This window comes from Gekko japonicus, unplaced genomic scaffold (genome assembly GCF_001447785.1).
Source record: "Gekko japonicus isolate JY-2015 unplaced genomic scaffold, Gekko_japonicus_V1.1 scaffold256, whole genome shotgun sequence".
NCBI classification, from domain to species: domain Eukaryota; kingdom Metazoa; phylum Chordata; class Lepidosauria; order Squamata; family Gekkonidae; genus Gekko; species Gekko japonicus.
In genome coordinates, this window is record NW_015161412.1 from 1412371 (window position 1) to 1430075 (window position 17705).

The window sequence follows — 17705 nt, forward strand, 5'->3', positions numbered from 1 at the left end:
TGGCATCCCCCCCCCCCAGCCCCTCTCTCGGCCCGTGCCGTCGGAAGTCAGCCCCGCGGAGTTCCGCTAGGCTTACTCCCGAGTAAGTGGCTCTAGGACTGCAGCCCCCAAGACCCGCTCTCGTGATCTCTCTGGATTGCTGCTGCTGAGCATGGCTTTCCCGTTTCTGCTTGGAGGGCGTGCTTTGCTAAAAGCAGACGGCCTCTGAACTTGTGCAGAGTGTCTCTCCCCTGTGACAGGGAAGGGAACAGCTTCGGAGTGATGTATATACGGTATGAACTTATGAAACTGCCTCATACTGAAACGGATGCAACGGTCAAGGTCAGTGTTTCCTAGGACTGTGGCAACAGCTCTGCAGAGTCCCAGGCAGAGGTCCTTCGGTGTCACGTACTGCCCGGTCATTTTAAAGGAGGTGCCGGGAACTGGACCTTGGACCTTGTGCATGCAAAGCAGGTGCTCTACCCCTCAGCCACAGCCCGGCCCCTGTTCAGGCTCTCTGAACCTGTACATAGCAGTGTGCACAAACAAATGTCCTTCCTGACTGGACCAGTAACAAGTCTGACCAGTTGGCAAACTGTCAGGTGCAAATGGGATTTGTGAATTTAGTTAGTTGCAAATAAGGGTCACAAAGACTTAAATGTCCAGAAATCCTGGACAATGTCCAGGAATAATAAATGAGAAAATAAGGAAATATGTCATGAACAAATTGTCTTTTCCACCCTGTGCTTGAGCAGACCACTCATATTTGGAAGTGTCAGAGAGTATAAATTCCAGGTGAACGTAAGAAGAAGAGGTGGTTTTTATACCCTGCTTTCCCCTACCTTGGAGCTGCGGTGGCTCAAGTGGTTAAGACGCTGAACTGCAGGCTGTGGAAGGTCAGTAGTTCAGCAGTTCGAGACCAGAGTTGCCGCATGACGGAGTGAGCTCCCGTCTCTGGCCCCAGCTCCTGCCAACCTAGCAGTTCGAAAGCAAGAAATTGCAAATAGATAAACAGGTACCACTTTGGTGGGAAGGTAACAGCGTTCCGTGCGCCTCGGCGTCTAGTCATGCTGGCCACATGACCACAGAAACGTCTTCGGACAGCGCTGGCTCTTCGGCTTTGAAACAGAGATGAGCACCGCAACCCTAGAGAAGGACTCAACTGGCTTTCGAGCAAGGGAACCTTTACCTTTTTTACCTTTCCCTACCTTAAGGAGTCTCAAAGCAGTTTACAGTCTCCTTCCCTTTCTCTCCCCACAGCAGGCACCTTGTGAGGCAGGTGGGGCTGAGAGAGTTCTGAGAGATCTGTGACTGACCCAAGGTCACCCAGCAGGCTTCATGTGGAGGAGTGGAGAATCAAACCCAGCTTTCCAGATTAGAGTCTACGGCTTTTAACCACTACACCAGAACCTTTCTGGATCAGATCAGTGATCAGTCCAACATATTCCTGGTCCTTTCTGCATTTGCTTGACACTCAGGATTTTCTCAGTGTTTGAGTCGAGGCAATTAAAGTCCACGGCAAAACAGCATCCAAATAACCCTGCGCAACAGCAGGCTGAAACTGAAGGGAGGTAAGATAATGCAGAATGAGAGGAAAACACAGAATAAAAAGAAGGTTGATATTGATTTTAGTGCAGAATGGGGGGTGGAAACCTCGAGTAAAAAGAAGGTTGAATTCGATTTTAGTGCAGAATTTCTTGGAGAACACCACAGTGAACATGGATTAAAAGGAGAGTGCAGAAAGGGCCCCTGTTTTACACAGCAGCCAACTAGTTGCTCTGGAGGGCCAACAAATGGGCATAGAGGCCTAGCCTTTCCTGATGCTGCCACCTAACACTCCTGTTCAGAGATTAACTACCTTTGCTCTCTGTGGCTAGTAGCCAGTGATGAACCTTTCCTCTATAAATCTCTCTGCCTGCCTTTGAATTAGATAGGACCGCCAAGAGGAAGGAACAGGGGTAGAAAATTCAGGTCACCCTGGAGTCTGCTTGTGAAGCTGGGCCAGTCATGTGATTGGGTTTATATGGTGGTTGGATCTGGATGGTATGAGAAAGGCCTAGAAGGCATCTTGGTCCAGGAGACAACAGACCTCTGCCTGAGACCCTGGAGAGCTACTGCCAGTCTGAATAGATACTACTGACCTTGATGGACCAGTGGTCTGATTCAGTATAAGGCAGATTCTTATGTTATTCATGTTTTATGGTGGCTCTTGGTAGTTTAGGGCAGGGGAGGTGTCTTTTGGGGCCACATTTTTAGCCCTATCCTATTTCAGCTCTTGTTTCTATGATACAGCCACCTTTAATGTTAGCTGAATTGCTTTATTTACAGCAATTGGCAATTTATAAATGGGTTCTTGCCAGTTTATACCAAGGTCCTGTTCCCACCAAGGGTTACCAGTAAAGGATTCGAGGCTGTTGTGGTTAAAATAGATGTCTTTTGCTTAAAAATATATCTCATACAAACAATACTGATGCACTCACACATTCAATCAAGTTCCTAATAATTACAGTTGGAAATAAGCATGGTTGCATTAGCAGGTAGGGGTGATGGTGGGCGATACTTATCTGTCTTGCAGCTTTGGTTGTTCCAATGAAGAATGGATGGGAAGAAATGGAAAACAAAGGAATTCACACACGACCAGAACCAGCCAGAACGTGTGGGTCTCTTGACTGCAGATCAAGAGATCAAAGTAGAGGCAAGGGTTGGGGATAGCAAGTGGGACTCAAGGGGAGTAAAAGCAGACAGGGGTTGTTGCGGGTTGATCAAGTAGGAGGGGCCAGGTGACTGGTTCTCTCCTTTTATAGGGGGTCCAAGAGATGGGTGGTAACTGCCAACCTCTTGACCCACCTACCTGTTAGTCCGTCCCAAAAACAATCCTATTGGTTGCATGTGGGAAGGGGAGGTTACCTAAGAGGGGTGGCCAATATTGTAACCTAAAACCTTACTCCGAGTATGGCATCTGGACAGGTGTGAAACCTAGGCGTCAGGATGCTCCATTGTAGTGCTGATGAAGCTGGCCATTCCATTGGTAACCAAATGTCCATATGGCAGGAAATTCCATCTCAGGAACAAAGCAAGTGATGGGTAGTACGTGACTACAAGGAGCTCCGTCATGGGGGCTGTTTCCTCCTAGAGTTGTTGTTTCATTGCTCACAATAATGGAGGTTTGTGCTTCTTCACCAGGCTGGGTAACTGTGTAGCTGAAACCTTATTTACATGTAAGGTATGTGCAGGCACCCTCTATGTGTGGCATCACAACAGGTGACCTAAAGTGTACAGCTTTCTGAGCCTATGTGTGTATGCACAGTCCATTGTGTGTAGCAATAAATAGTCCATAAAGCAAATATCAGGCTTATTCTCTAACATTAAGGCATGTGCTAGCCAATGGTACTCCAATGAGTTGGGGTTTTTTAGATCACTGAAACCATGATGCACAAATGCTTGGCAACTGAAATCGATGGTACTTCTCCAGACCATATGAGAAGGAAAGAAATCTGAAGATACACACAAACTCTCAAAGTGCACACTTGCTGGATGCCCCGTGGCTTCCATTGATGTCAGCAGGTGAATACGGACAACCAGTTTACCACATGGGAAACGTGGGAAAGTTGACTCATTTCTTAAATGTGTGCTGAATTACTGCAATACAGGTGACCATGGCTGGTTTTGCAGTGTTCCATGGTTGTTGTTGCTCCACCCCTAGTTACTGACTTGTTCTGTTGCTATGGTGTGAAGATGTTACTTCTACCTATCTCTCCACGTATTGCAGCAGCATTTTATCACTACTTCCTGGATCTTTCTGTACTGATGTAGAGGGCTGGATGAGACACTGAAACAAGCCCCAGCTGTGGATCATTTAAATTATCAATGCACATTCTCTACACAGTATTATTTACACAAGCAGATTTTGAGATATTTTTTAAAACTGTGTCTCTATCGTGTGTGCTCCTTCTGAAAAATGGGGGGAAATGAGGAGGGAAATCCCCTAAAACACTAATTTTACACTTTAAAATCAAAATGCCTATATTTATTTATTTATTTGTTAGATTTCTGTCCTGCTCTCCCAGCCGAGGCCAGCTCAGGGCGGCTTACATAAAACAGTACATAAATTACAGTAAAAACAATGAGAACACTTAAAACCATACTACAACCAATTGATGACATAAAGTGCTAGCATTAATAGCCCTTGGTTGTTGTTGTTGTTGTTGTTACTTTGACGATGGCTGCCGTACTCAGCTCTCTCTCCAGATGCACACCAAACCGAACCCTTTTGTCATACAGCATACAAGCAAACATAGTTACAGAACTCAGTCAACTTTTCTCAGAAACACTTCAAAAACATCAACATATAAACGATATTTTAAAACCTTGTGGGAAATGCTATTGCAATCTTTAAAGAACCTAAATACCATTTGATACTGTTAAATCTGGAAAACAGGGACAACAAACTGTTCCATTATATAAGACCTTGGCTATGACTATGTTTGGAATTTCAGTGAGGGACATTGGCTCCATGGTAGAGCATCTGCTTTGCAGGCAGAAGGTCCCAGGTTCAATTCCCAGCATCTCCAGCTAAAAAGATCAGGTAGCAGCAGGGGTCGTTTCGTAGAAAAAGAGCTAGGGGAACTCATTAGCATAACTCATTAGCATATGCCACACCCTCTGACATCATAAGGCCCGGCAGTGGACCTGCAAGGCTGGCGGGAGTGCAAGGAAGCCCCGCCAAGGCCTTCCCTGGCCCCAGGCAGGCAGGGGTGGGGAGAGGCGTGGAGGAATCAACTTACCCTCCCTCTTCTCCTGCCTCCTCCTGGCTGAATGAGGGACGGAAGCAGGGGGTGGGGCTTCGTTGTGTGCCCCGCCCCCCACACCTCACCCGGGGGAACTGCGATCCCCCACGATCCCCCCCGAATTGACCTCTGGGTAGCAGGTGATGTGAAAGACCGCCACCCTGGAAAGCTGCTGCCAGTCAGAGTAGACAACACTGACCTTGATAGACCAATGACCTGACTCACTATAAGGCAGCTTTACATCCAAGTTCAGCAGCAGTATCCACAGATTATTAGAACAAATGCCCATCTATGTGAAAAATATGGGGAAGTAGAGATGGCAACCTCCACAGTAAGTGGCATGTGCAACAAAACAACAACAGCATGGTGAGGTGGTTATTAAGAGTGCTGGACCAGGATCTGGGAGAACCAGGTTTGAATCCGCACTTGTGCTGTGGAAGCTCCCTGGGTGAACTTGGCCAGTCACACTGTCTCGGCTTAACCAACCTCATGGGGTTGTTGTGAGGATATAATGGAGAGAAGAATGATGTAAACCACTTTGGGTCCCCATTGTGGAGAAAGGCAGGGTATATATGAAGCCAATAAAGAATGCAGAGCAACAACATGGGCAAAACTATGTGATAAACTACTGCACAGGCCCAGTCTGCTAAATTTTATGTAAAGGACACAGTGCTGGGTTGATGATGAAGAAGAAGAGATTGGATTTATATCCCACCCTTCACTACCTGAAGGATTCCTGTCCCCACAACAGACACCCTGTGAGGTAGGTGGGGCTGAGAGAGCTCTGAGAGAACTGCTCTTTCAAGAACAGCTCTGAAAGAAATGCCATGACTGACCCAAGGTCACACCAGCAGTCACATGTGGAAGTGTGGGGAATCAAACCCAATTCTCCCAGATTAGAGTCCATGCTCCTAACCAGACAACTACACCAAACTGGCTCTGATGGAGAAAAGGTCTGTCGATGGCCATTACCCATGATAACTAAAGGAAACCTCCATATTTAAAGGCAGTAAGCTGCTGAATACCAGTGCTAGGAGGCAAAATCAGGGGAAGGCCTTGGTCTCTGTGCACTGTTTGCTGGCCCTCCAGGGCATCTGGTTGGCTGCCATGTGGATCAGGATGCTGGACTAGATGGACCACTGGGCTGATCCACCAGGGCTCTTACATTCTTATGATGCAGTAGAAACTGGATCCCCCCCCCGCGCTATTTGCATAGTAGGGTCAGGGCTGGCTCCAGGTCTTTTTGTACACTAGGCGAGGCTACCTTTTGGCACCCCACCAATTCCAGGGTTGCCAACCTGCAGGCGGGGCCTGGAAAGAAGGAAGACTTTCTTCCATGTCCTCAGTCACTTGATAGCAAAGACAGCAGCGTGGCTCCCTGGCTTCCCAACTGGATGAAAGACCCTCTCATTCCCTTGGGGGCTTGGTTCCAAGCAGCAACTACACATCGGCTTGGGCCCCCACCCCCACTGGCTCGGAAGGCAGGCCCTGATCGTGGCTTGGGACCAACGGCGTCCTGGAAGCGCCGGCACCATGCAGCCCCCCCTCTGGGAATGCACGAAGCGGATCGCTCAGGCCAAGGGGAGGAAAGGCAGGCAGGCAAGTAGTTGCGGGTGGCAACCGCAGTTGGAATAGCGAGTCCAAAGAAGCCTAGTGCGAGAACAGCAGGAGGCATCCAGAAGTTCAGGCGGGCGAGGCCTTGTAACGTAGACACACACGTGTAAACAGTTCCTTTGAAGTGGCTTCACAGCCAGGTTGGACACGTGGTCAGAGACCCCACTGGAGGTGGGAGGTCTGCCCTCAGCAAAAGGGGAATCACATCCAGATGTCTCCCGGGCCCCAGCGACACAGGGGCATGATTCACGCCCACCTCTGTAGGACCCAATTCCGGTAGGGCACCGGCTGGGAAGGCGCACTTTGGATCCTCACCAGGATTTCTCTTCTCTGCCCGGAAGGGACAACCCCCGCCAAAGAAAGAGGGTGATCCAAGGGTGCAGTTACCAGCCCAGCCCCGGAGGGGTAAGCAGAAAAACTCTTGTCAATTTCAGCAGAGGGAAAAAGCAGGGCTCTGGTAGAGTCAATTTCAGGGGGCGGGAAGCCCAGGTGCTTGTCAATTTCAGTAGAGGGAAAAGCAGCAGCACTGGTAGTGTCAATTTCACAGAGGCACTTGTCCATTTCAGTGGAGGGAAAAGCAGGGATGCTTGTCAATTTCACCGGAGGGGAAAAAAGCCCTGGAGCTTGTCCATTTCACCGGAGGAAAGAGGCGGAGGTGGGGCGCTGCAGTGCCTGGGACTTGCTCGGGGCGGGGGGCTTTTGGCAGGGGGGAGGGAGGCCTCAGTCCAGCGCCCCCATGATGGCCCCGCTCTAGGTGAGAGTCTAGTGAGCGAGCCGGCCCTGGGTAGAGCTGCCACAACTTGCCAGGTTGCAACTCTGAGAATGAGCATTTTTAAACGTGCAAGAGAGAAAAATAGCTGTGGCTACTTGCCCTTGATCTTTCCGGGGCCCTTGCCCATTTTCCTCCACCTCTAGTATTGTGTGTATTTTAGAATCATACCATCCTGCTATTCCATCCCCATGATTGCGTTTCTGCACATGGAGCCCTTCAGGCAGCTGCAAGATCCTTCTGGTTTCCCACTCTGACTGAACAGGAAACAGAACTCTGCGATCTCCAAAGATGCTGAGCAAAGGCTGCTGACTCACTAGACTGGGTGGAACCTGTTAACTGTTCTGAGCTATTTAGAAAAGTGATAGAGGCTGCCTGGTCTTTATCGTGGGGGAGAGACTTAGGGCATTTACCGGAAAAGTAGGGAGGAGGTGGAAATGAGGAAAGAGAACATTTTACAAGCCTGACATGTACAGTAAATGTTGGTAGTGCTATTGTTTGCATAATCAGGGAAAGTTAAGCCCATAGAGGAGGTTTCTCCTTACACAGGATATGATGATTTGGTAAAATCCATCTCCATTCCATTTCCCAGAGTGGGAGTGCAAAAATGCCATTGTGAGCACCCCCACGTGATGCATGTTGCCAGGGAAGCAAGAAATGTAGCAACCACGTCACAGTATTTTGTACTCTTTTTATTTATTTTTTTTAAAAATCTGAGTTAACAGGCTGGAATTTTTCGAACAAGGAAAATGGCAGCCCACAGTCAGTCGACTGAATTTCACCTCCCAGTGCTTGATTTGTCACGCCTGTGCTGTAAAATCCAAATGGCTCCTCCTCATCCTCCCCAGTTGAAAAAAAGAAGAACGTAAATTCCCCGACAACTTGCTGCCTTTTAAATCTGAGCCAGCCAACTCTCTCCATGATAGGACTACCCCTGCCAACCTCGCCAACAATTTTATAAATGGTCAAAGCAGTCTGTTGTTTTTTAAAAATCATGCAAATATTTGCTAATTAAAGCTAACATTTATATTAATAAAAACAAACAAGAGAGCAGGCCTGAAAGAAGGTTTCAAGAGGGCAGCCGTGCCAGTCTGCAGTAGAAGAGCTAGATTTGACTCAGAGCTGACGAAGGGAGCATCGACTCTTGGAAACTTGCACCCTGAAAGGCTTGTTGGTCTCTAAGGCGCTACTGGACTCAAATCTAGATCTGAAATAGTGTTCCCTCTCAAAAGCTGCATGAGAGTGACTTTGCTTGTGTTCCTAATATAGGCAAGAGATGGGGTCAAAGGCCCCTCCTGAGTATTGTATATGGGTAGAGATTATCTGAATATGTATCAGGCTGTAGCCAAGGAGGGAAGCCTGTAGGAACCTGGTCCATCCAGAGATATTCCAGACCCCTTTGCTAGATTATCAGTTTTCATTTTAAAATAAGTAAATCTCTACCAATGTCATCCTAAGCAGAGTTATACCCTTCTAAGCCCACTGACTTCCAGGAAAGTGTGTAACTTTGCTTGGAATTGCGCTTAGTTCTTTTACTTTCAAAAAATAAAATAAGGAAAGCTATGCAGGCAACATTCTACCAAGTTGCTCACTAAGAAGGAAACTGGCACTTTTTAATTACTTGTTTTTTTAAAAAAAAAATCCCATCCCACTTTATTATAAGTTTTGACATGGTTTTCAATCAGTCCCTTACAAAAACAAAGAAGCACCTCGGAAGCTAAAAAATGAATTCTATACACCCAATAAACAATGCAAAACAAATTAGCCAGAGAAAACCTTCTCATGCACTGTCCAGTCTAGTCTGATAGTCCATGGGGCATTTATTTCTAATGTTATGCAAATGCATTTTCTTGTCAATAACATTATTTAATATATTTTGGAGTGTAGTCCTAAACAGAGTTACTAGAGTTCCCAACGCTGTCCCAGCAAATGCCAGGAGATTTGGGGGGCAGTGCCTGAGGAGGTGGATTTTGGGAAGGATGTGAGGTCACTTCCAGGTGATGCTCTAGGCTGCCTCTTCTGGTTTCTACCATAGACACTGTGGAAATTCCTAGAGTGTTCCTATATAGAGGCAGGGTTTTTTGTCCTGCTTCTCAATTCCCTGGGGATGGGAAACTGGGATGGGGGTAGTAGATAGGAGGCCTAAGTCATTGGTCAACAGGCTTAGAAAGGTATAATCCTGTTTAGGAAGTATGCTGTTAAAAACTTAAAAGACGGACTGCTTAAATTTCAGTTTCTGCAGGGACACAATGACTTTGTGATGGCTTCCCACCCCACCACATTTTTTGTTACATGTGTAATTATTTCACTTTGTAGCAGTTGTGGGGGAGAGGAAGTGGCATAGATGCTGACATACAATTATCCTGCCCAGCGGAACGTGTGTTCACATACATTCTAGTGGGACCAGCTCCATTTCATTTCTTAGCTTCTCCACAGTCCCAAATAATATATGTCCCACATGCATATGCCTTCCCATCCTAAATTTGCATGTTTGTTTTTAAAAAAATTAAATATTAATGTGGGAAGAGATACTATCTTGCTGTGGGTGGCCACTGAGCAGTAAGAGCAAGATAATTTCCTGGTAAGTGAATTCCCGGCTTGGTTCTTATTGAACCCTCCAGTCAGCAAGTCCCTCCAGGCAGGGTGTGCTTCCTCTGCTGCCATCTTGAGACAACGACTGTGGCACAGAGGAGATTAGACCTACGCCTCTCCCTAATCTTGCTTGAAGTGAAATTAAAAGCATTTCAGGCTTTTAACTTTTTTAACTTGTTGTATTTATACCCCACTTTTCTCCCTGATCAGGGACTCCAAGTAGCTTTTTGCATGGTTCCCCCTTCTTCTACTTAATCCTCACAACAACAAACTTGTGAGGGAAAGTTAGGCTGAGAGATTGTGAGAGGCCCAGGGTCACCTGGCAGGCTTCCATGGTGGATTGGGTGGTTCAAACCCAGTTGTACCAGGTCCACATCCAACTACTACACCACACCAGCCCTCAGCTGCTCAGCTAGAACACAAAGCAAGGCTCTGGCACTGCTGGCCATCAGCAGTGCTGGCCCACAGTGCCTAACTCTACCCATTGTGGTAATCATGACTATACTCCTCCCCCCTAGCTTGTCCAAAGTTAAAAACATGAATGATTAAACTTTCCAGGTACCTTTAAAAATGGTTTTAAAATGTCTGAAGTCCTGCCCAAACAATTCATGAGGGCACTGGAGTATGAGGCAGGAGAAGAGTGAAGGCACAGAGGAACAAAACTTGCCCTTCCATGAGAGATCATGCAATTGTTCCTGAAGGGAGGCATATTTGTACACAGCTGTGAGAACCCCTTCTCAGGTAAAGGGAACCTCAGGAGCCCAAACCTTTCCCGACAGGTAAGAAAGAATGGCACCAATAGCAGGGTTTAAAAATGAAATACGAGGAAAGATTTATTCTTAACGAAAGGCAGGGAAATGGGAAAAGGTTTTATAATAGCAAACTGTTGGCAACGAACAAATGAAGTTATACAACCAATAAACTAGGGTTCCCCTGATTAGGCTCTGAATACCAACTAGCCCCTGTGTGAGTGGATGTCTCTTGTTTAACCTGGGTCTGACCTTTTACTCTGACACAACCCTTCAGTGGAGTCTGCTCTGCCCCTCTCTCTGGGACATCCTGCCACTGTCTCCCAGACTGAGTGTTTTCTCTCTGAAGGCAGCCACTCAAAAGGCCCCCTCCTCCATTAGATTCACTCTCTCCAAAAAGAACACCTCCAACCTTCCTTCCAACTGTCAGCTCTCCTTCCCCCCCAGCCCCCTCATGGATGCTTCCGTTGTCCTGGAGGCGACTCACCAATCAGAGTGAGCCTCTGCTACTACCTCCCCTCAGAGTGTTTTTTTCCTAGTTCATCACAACAGCCATAGTAAATTTTTATTTACAAAAGCCATTCCCCAAGTTTGGAAGTGGTGGATGGAAAAAAAATTACCCTGCTCTGTCTCCACTAGCTTCCTTTCTTTAACATTTCTCTTTTGTGAGAGGCAAAAATGTATCTAGAAGACAAGAGATTGGATTTATACCCCGCAGAGCAGCTTACGAACTCCTTTCCCTTCCCCTTCCCCTTCCCCTCCCCTGTGAGGTAGGTGGGGCTGAGAGAACTCTTTCAAGAACTGCTCTTTCAGGAACAGCTCTGACAGAACTATGGCTTTCCCAAGGTCATTCAGCAGCTGCAAGTGGAGGAGTAAGGAATCAAACCCCGTTCTCCCAGATTAGAGTCTGAGCACTTAACCATTACACCAAACTGGCTCTAATATCAAGGATGAGCAAGGTTAAAAAATAATTAGCTTGTTTCATTGATTATCATAAATACATCTTTGTATGTGTGTGCGTGTTAAGTGCCGTCAAGTCACTTCTGACTTATGGTGACCCTATGAATTAATGTCCTCCACATCGTTAACAACCTTGCTCGGGTCCTGCAAACTAAGAGCTGTGGCTTCCTTTATTGAGTCAATCAATCTCATGCTGGGTCTTCCTCTTTTCCTGCTGCCTGCAACTTTTCCTAACATTACTGTCTTTTCCAGTGACTCTTGTCTTCTCATAATGTGACCAAAGTATGATAGCCTCCAGTTTGGTCATTGGGAAAGCGCAGGGTTACTTTGATCTAGAACCCACTTATTTGTCTTTTTCACAGTCCACAGTATCTGTAAAACTCTCCTCCAACACCACATTTCAAATTATACTTCTTTTTGGGAGAGATTATAAAACAACTGAGATTAATGATATCAACTTCTATGGGTGCAACATTTGATCAACAACTAGAATTGCCAGGCCCAGACTGGCAACCAGTGGGAGACAGGGTGAGGTGGGGACATGGGGGGCAGCCATCAGCAACAGCATGTCACCACTTCTGGGAAAACTCAGAAGTGATGTCGAGCTTCTCTAGGAATCACCGGAAACTCTATGGTTTTACCACAGAGCTTTTAGCATTTCCCAGAGAAGCATGATGCCATTTCCAGGTTCTCCCAGAAATGACATCACATTATCATTGATGGGAAACTTAAAAAAAAAATCTCCTGCTGGCCACATGAGTGCCAGTTGGCAAGGCCTACTGGGGGAAGGAGCTCTCCCACCCTTAGTGGGCACATGGCAACCATATCAACAAAAGCTCTTATGCTCAGTCAGGTGCAGATATCTGATTGGATTTTAACAGTTTATTCTGAACAGAGCTTTGAAAGCAAAGGGGAGGGGTTCCATCTTTTACAAAATGCATATTTATACCATCCTCCAAGCCTTGAGCAAATCTGGGGAAATCAGCTAGAAACAGGGATGTTTCTGTAAAAATGGCTTTTGGGTTTAATTGTGAGCATTATGAAATCCTATACAATGTGCACAAAGGAATTAATATTCAAGGTTATTAATAAACGGCATATGCTCAGGGAACCATGTTAACACCCCACCTCCACTAATATAGGTTGGAGAGGATGTTCAGCCCTAAGTACCTTAATTCACATGTGGTGGACATGTCCATTTATACAGAGGTTTTGGATGAAAGGACTTCCAAAATAAAACCTCTAGAGGAATCCTATTTACTCTAGGAATACAGAATTGTCATCTGTAACTGCTCACTGTTGTTGCCTAATATATAACTGAGCCTTGTATAGAAATGTGTTTTCTATCCATCTCTTGCATTTAATTTGCATCTAGTTGTGGGCTGTAGTCAGTTAAAGCTTATACCACAGTGAACCTGTTAATCTTTAAGAGACCACAAAGCTCCTTCTTGTTTGTGCTTCTGGAGACTAACATGGATACTGAACCACATGATAACACTGTTATCCTAACGCTGTTCTCCTAAACATTTATTTCAGATCATCTCTATGAAATATTTCATAGGCAGCCACATCCTTACTTTGGAGGCAACATCAAAGGATGCTTCCATGTGGCAACGATTCTCTGTTGTACATTCATTTGCAGTGGCAATGGACCATCCACACTGAGTTTTCCTGCCCCATTTCCCTAGGTCATCCTTTCATGGCTGGCATTTCACCAGCACCCCATCAACAAAGGGCTTTGAGGGAATGATAGGTGTAAAATGGTGCTGATGTGGACAGGATTTTAACAATTGCGCCATCCTGTCCACACAGTGTACAAACCTGCCTTGGTTGCAGTTTTTCCAGAAATGTCACAGCAAAGCAGGGTGCAAGTCAGAAAGTGCACAAATGGACATCCAGATCAGCTCCAGTTTGGGAGGCAAGGCCATGTGGAAGCAGGAAAGGGCAAAAACTGCAGTGTACCGGACATCTATCTCTGCTTCCTCTTTAGGAAGCTGGTACAAAATAATTTTGGTCCAACCAAACACATCCAAACGATCTTACTCATCATGAGTTCAAATTAGATGATTTATTTGCAGCACAATACATTAGTATCCCAGAGAGAAAACATAGACTTGGCATTCAGCCCATCTGATAGAATCTTTTTCTGCTCTCCGACATAAAAACTTCAGACTTGAGAGCTAGTATCATTTAGTTAACCTTCTGTTTACTTATGGATTGATGACTGTCTTCTTTGGTTTGCCTGTTTGCTTCTCTCATGTCTTTCATCTCTGCATTTCCTCTGTGAGGTGGGGTTGGGTTTGTCTGTGTATTATAGCTTTCAGAAAATCCAATAATTATATAACTATCAAAATGCTGAATATGGCAAACAGCCAAATTGTCTATTGGTGTGGTTTAGAGACAGCAGACAAAACTTGGGAAGCCCCTACTTTATCATTGAGACCAGAAAAGTGGATTGGAGATTATATGTATAATTGTTCTTCCTAGGGCTTTTTATGTAGAAAAAGCCCAGCAGGAACTCATTAGCACAATAGGCCACACCCATCAGCAGGAAAGGAACTCATTAGCATATTAGGCCACACCCATGCCTTTCTTTGGGGAGCCCAGGCAAGCCCCCCCCCCAAGGGAATGGAATGCAGTTTAAACTGCCTTCCCTTAGCTTGCCCGGGTGTCCCGCATCTGTCGGGAGCTCAGGCAAGCCGGCCCTTGGACTGGCCAGGGAAGGCATGGGGAGGCCCTGGGGCCCCCGCCTTGGAGTCGCTGGGGGGGGGGTTTGCTCTCCAGGCTTTCCCTCTGTAGCCACACACACAGAGGTTTTGGCTGTAGTGGGCATGGCCATCTCTGAAGCCAGCCAGAACTCTGTTCCTGTGCGTTCCTGCCCAAAAATAGCCCTGGTTCTTCCCCTTGATAGTGTTGTGGTGACAGTATATCTCACTTGTTATTAATATGCTTTATTACATGTTTTATGCGGATATGTTGTTCAGCATGAATTGAAATCTGTAGTTTCTCTACAGCTTTGTAATAAATATATATTTTAGTTTTATGTGCAATTTTGGAATGGAAGGGAGCTAGTAAACCGAAGCTTAATCTTGATAAGATGGAAGTGCTACTGATGAGTGGGAGGTTGGTTCTGGGACTTAAAGTGTCACCTGTTGTAGATGGGGTTGCGCTTCCCTTGATGGAACAGGTCTGTAGTTTGGGGATGCTCTTGGACCCAGGCCTGCTGCTGGATAAACAGGTGGCAACTGTGGCTAAGAGTGCCTTTTACTAGCTTCAGCTGATGAGCCAAGTGCAGCCTTTTCTGGCCAGAAAAGATAGGGCCACTGTGCTGCATGCCCTGGTTACATATAGATTTTTGTTGTTGTTAGCCATTCAGTCATGTCCAACTCTTGGCGATTCTATGGGCCAGCTCTCTCCATGTTTTCCGATCTTGTACTGTTTCTTTGAGTTGTTCCATGCTCAGGCTGGTGTTGACTTTTATGGTGTCTAGCCACCATGTTCTTTGGCGGCCAATCCAAGCATAATTGCTTTGTCTAGGGAGTTCTTCTGCATGACATGGCTGAAATAAGTCAGTTGCAGTTTTGTGATTTTTCCTTCCAATGGCATGTCTGGTTTTATGTGCTCCCATATGAACGTACCTAACTGCTATGGTCATTTTCCAAGGCCCTGCTTCAGGTGCCCCCAGCTTTCAGAGATTAGACAGGTGGCAATCCAGCAGAGGGCCTTCTCGGTCATGACACCATAGGGCTGCCAAATCCCCCCGGGGGGCAGATTTCCCCCCGCTTTGGAGGCCCGATTTCCACCCCCGGGGAATTGGGCTCTGGGGGAAACCCCACCCCCGCGTGCACGTCACAGAAAAGTGACGTCATGATGCCGGGCACGCTGGGGCACAGCCATTTGAGGGGAAAACATAGAGTTTTCCCCTCAAATGGCTGTGGCCCCGCCCCCAGCATGCCCGGCGTCATGACGTCACTTTCCTGTGACGTACATGCGGCGCGCGCGCGCAAAGCGCGCACACGCACATGCCGGGAGCCTCCACAAAGTCCCCCACCGGAGAGGTAAGTCGACTTGGCAACCCTATGACACCAAAATTCTAAACCTCTCTCCTCGGGGAGACTCATCTGTCCCTTGCTGTTGCTGTCTTCTGCCATGGGGTGAAGATACGTTTGTTTCATCTGGCGCTCCCTCAGTGATCCCTCTTTCCTGTTTTGTGGGTTGTTTGATGGCTGTTTTTATATTTGTCATACGAGCTTTGGTCTTAATTGTTTTAATGGTGTGTTTTTGTTTGTTTTTAATGGTTTTTAAAATGTGTTTTTGGTTAGCCGCCTTGGTGGCTGTGATGAGGGCAGAAGAGCAGGGTATAAATTTTATAAATAAACAAATATACATACAAAGCTGCTATATTGGCCCATGAATGTCAGTATTGTCTACTCTGACTGGCAGCTGCTCTCCAAGGTGCAGGTCTTTTGCATCACTTACTACCTGAACCTTTTAACTGGGGATTCTGGAGATTGAATGTGGGATATTCACCATGGTAAGCAAGTACTTTATCATAAAGCCAGAGCCCTCCCCAATATACACACACACACATATATACACATATACACATACACATATATATATATACACATACACACACATACACACATATATATACACACACATATACATACATCACACTTTGTTCAGTATGCCGGGAAAAATGGGGAAGAGAAAATGACTGTCAAAGCCCCCCTGTCCCACAAGAAGGCTTTCATTGAAGGTCAAGAGAGAAACACACAAGACTAGGGAGCAAATCCTCACTTCCCAGAGCTACCATCAGCCCCTCTGAGATAACTCTCAGCAGAGAGACTGAAGGACAAAGTCTCCAGCTCTACTGGGTGCTAATCAAGAAAGCCCTGCAAGATAGGACACTTGCAAGTTGAGTTCCACAAACAATTACTTGGCAGCTGTAGCCAAAATAGGCCAAACTACTGGGCGTAGATTGAAGCTCCCAAGCCCAAATAACAGCACAAGATTATAAGAAGGTTTATTGAAAAAAATGTGGGAAACTATGCAAATATTGAAGCAGTGCGAAGCAGGGAAGAAAATAATAAAACTAAATAACTATCCTAGCATATTTATTCAGGCTTTAGTTCTCTGACTAAGGTGTTACCTGGTCAGACTGAAGGTACAGATTCCAGAAAGAACACCAGAGCCTAAAATCCAAGAACCAGGTGTTCTGCCTGCACAAGGCCCAACCTACAATCAAAAGGATGGCAAGAAGGAATGCAGCCCATTGGGAGGGGAGGAGGATCCAAACTAGAATGAATGGTCTTGCTTTATGACAAACTGTTCGCAGCTGGTCTGCTCCCATCTGGCCAATCAAGTGGGTTGCTAAAACACATGACCATGTACTTCTGCATCTAGCACGTACTCACCATCAAGCAATTCACCCACACCCAAGGTTCCTTATGCTAATGTAATTGAATGTGAGTGCAAAACCTCTGGCCTTGAAGCTCCCAGGCCCATGATCTCACTTGCATCTGCGTCTGACTCCATCTCGTCCCTTATCTCCCTCTGGAAAATGCAAGTCAGTGTGACCTTCATTTCCCAGAGAGAACCAAAATTTGGAAGGGCAAGAAATGGCTAGACCAGGCCAGTTTCTTCACAACAACAAGTGAGTCAAGACTTGTTGAGAGGCCAAGTTCTGGAATACAAGTTCTGCCCTTTTTTAGGGGACAAAATTAATAATATATCCAGGTGCAGACTGTCATGGTACAAGTTCACAATTTTTCTTCAATTTTCTTCCCTCTTCTAAAAAATAAGGTCTGGTTTTTTAAAAAAGAGAGAAGGGAAAGAGCAATAGACTAAGAAGGGGCAGTGTACTAAAACTCTTCACACCTTTTAATACCGTCGATTTTTTAAAATATGCTGAACAATTAAACAAAAGAAATGGGACTCAAAACCAGTTCACAGTTCAGATCGTGGCCCCTCCTTGCATGCATGCCAGAACAGATTGCACAAAAAGCTGTTGTACAGACCCGGTTAGACTGAAAAATCTGCCACTTTTTTCTTCTCAGAACTGTGTGGCAAACGTCTCTGGGGGCTGGGCTGAATGGAGTGCAGGTACACACGCCAGGGAAAGTCTGCTGACAAGGAAGCTGGCTGATTATTATTATTACTATTATTTTAAAAAGGGAAGCCAAAAAGTTGAAGAGGAGGGAAAAAGTAGACTATTCGTTCTGCAGATAGTCTCATGCTAGAAGCCTTAAA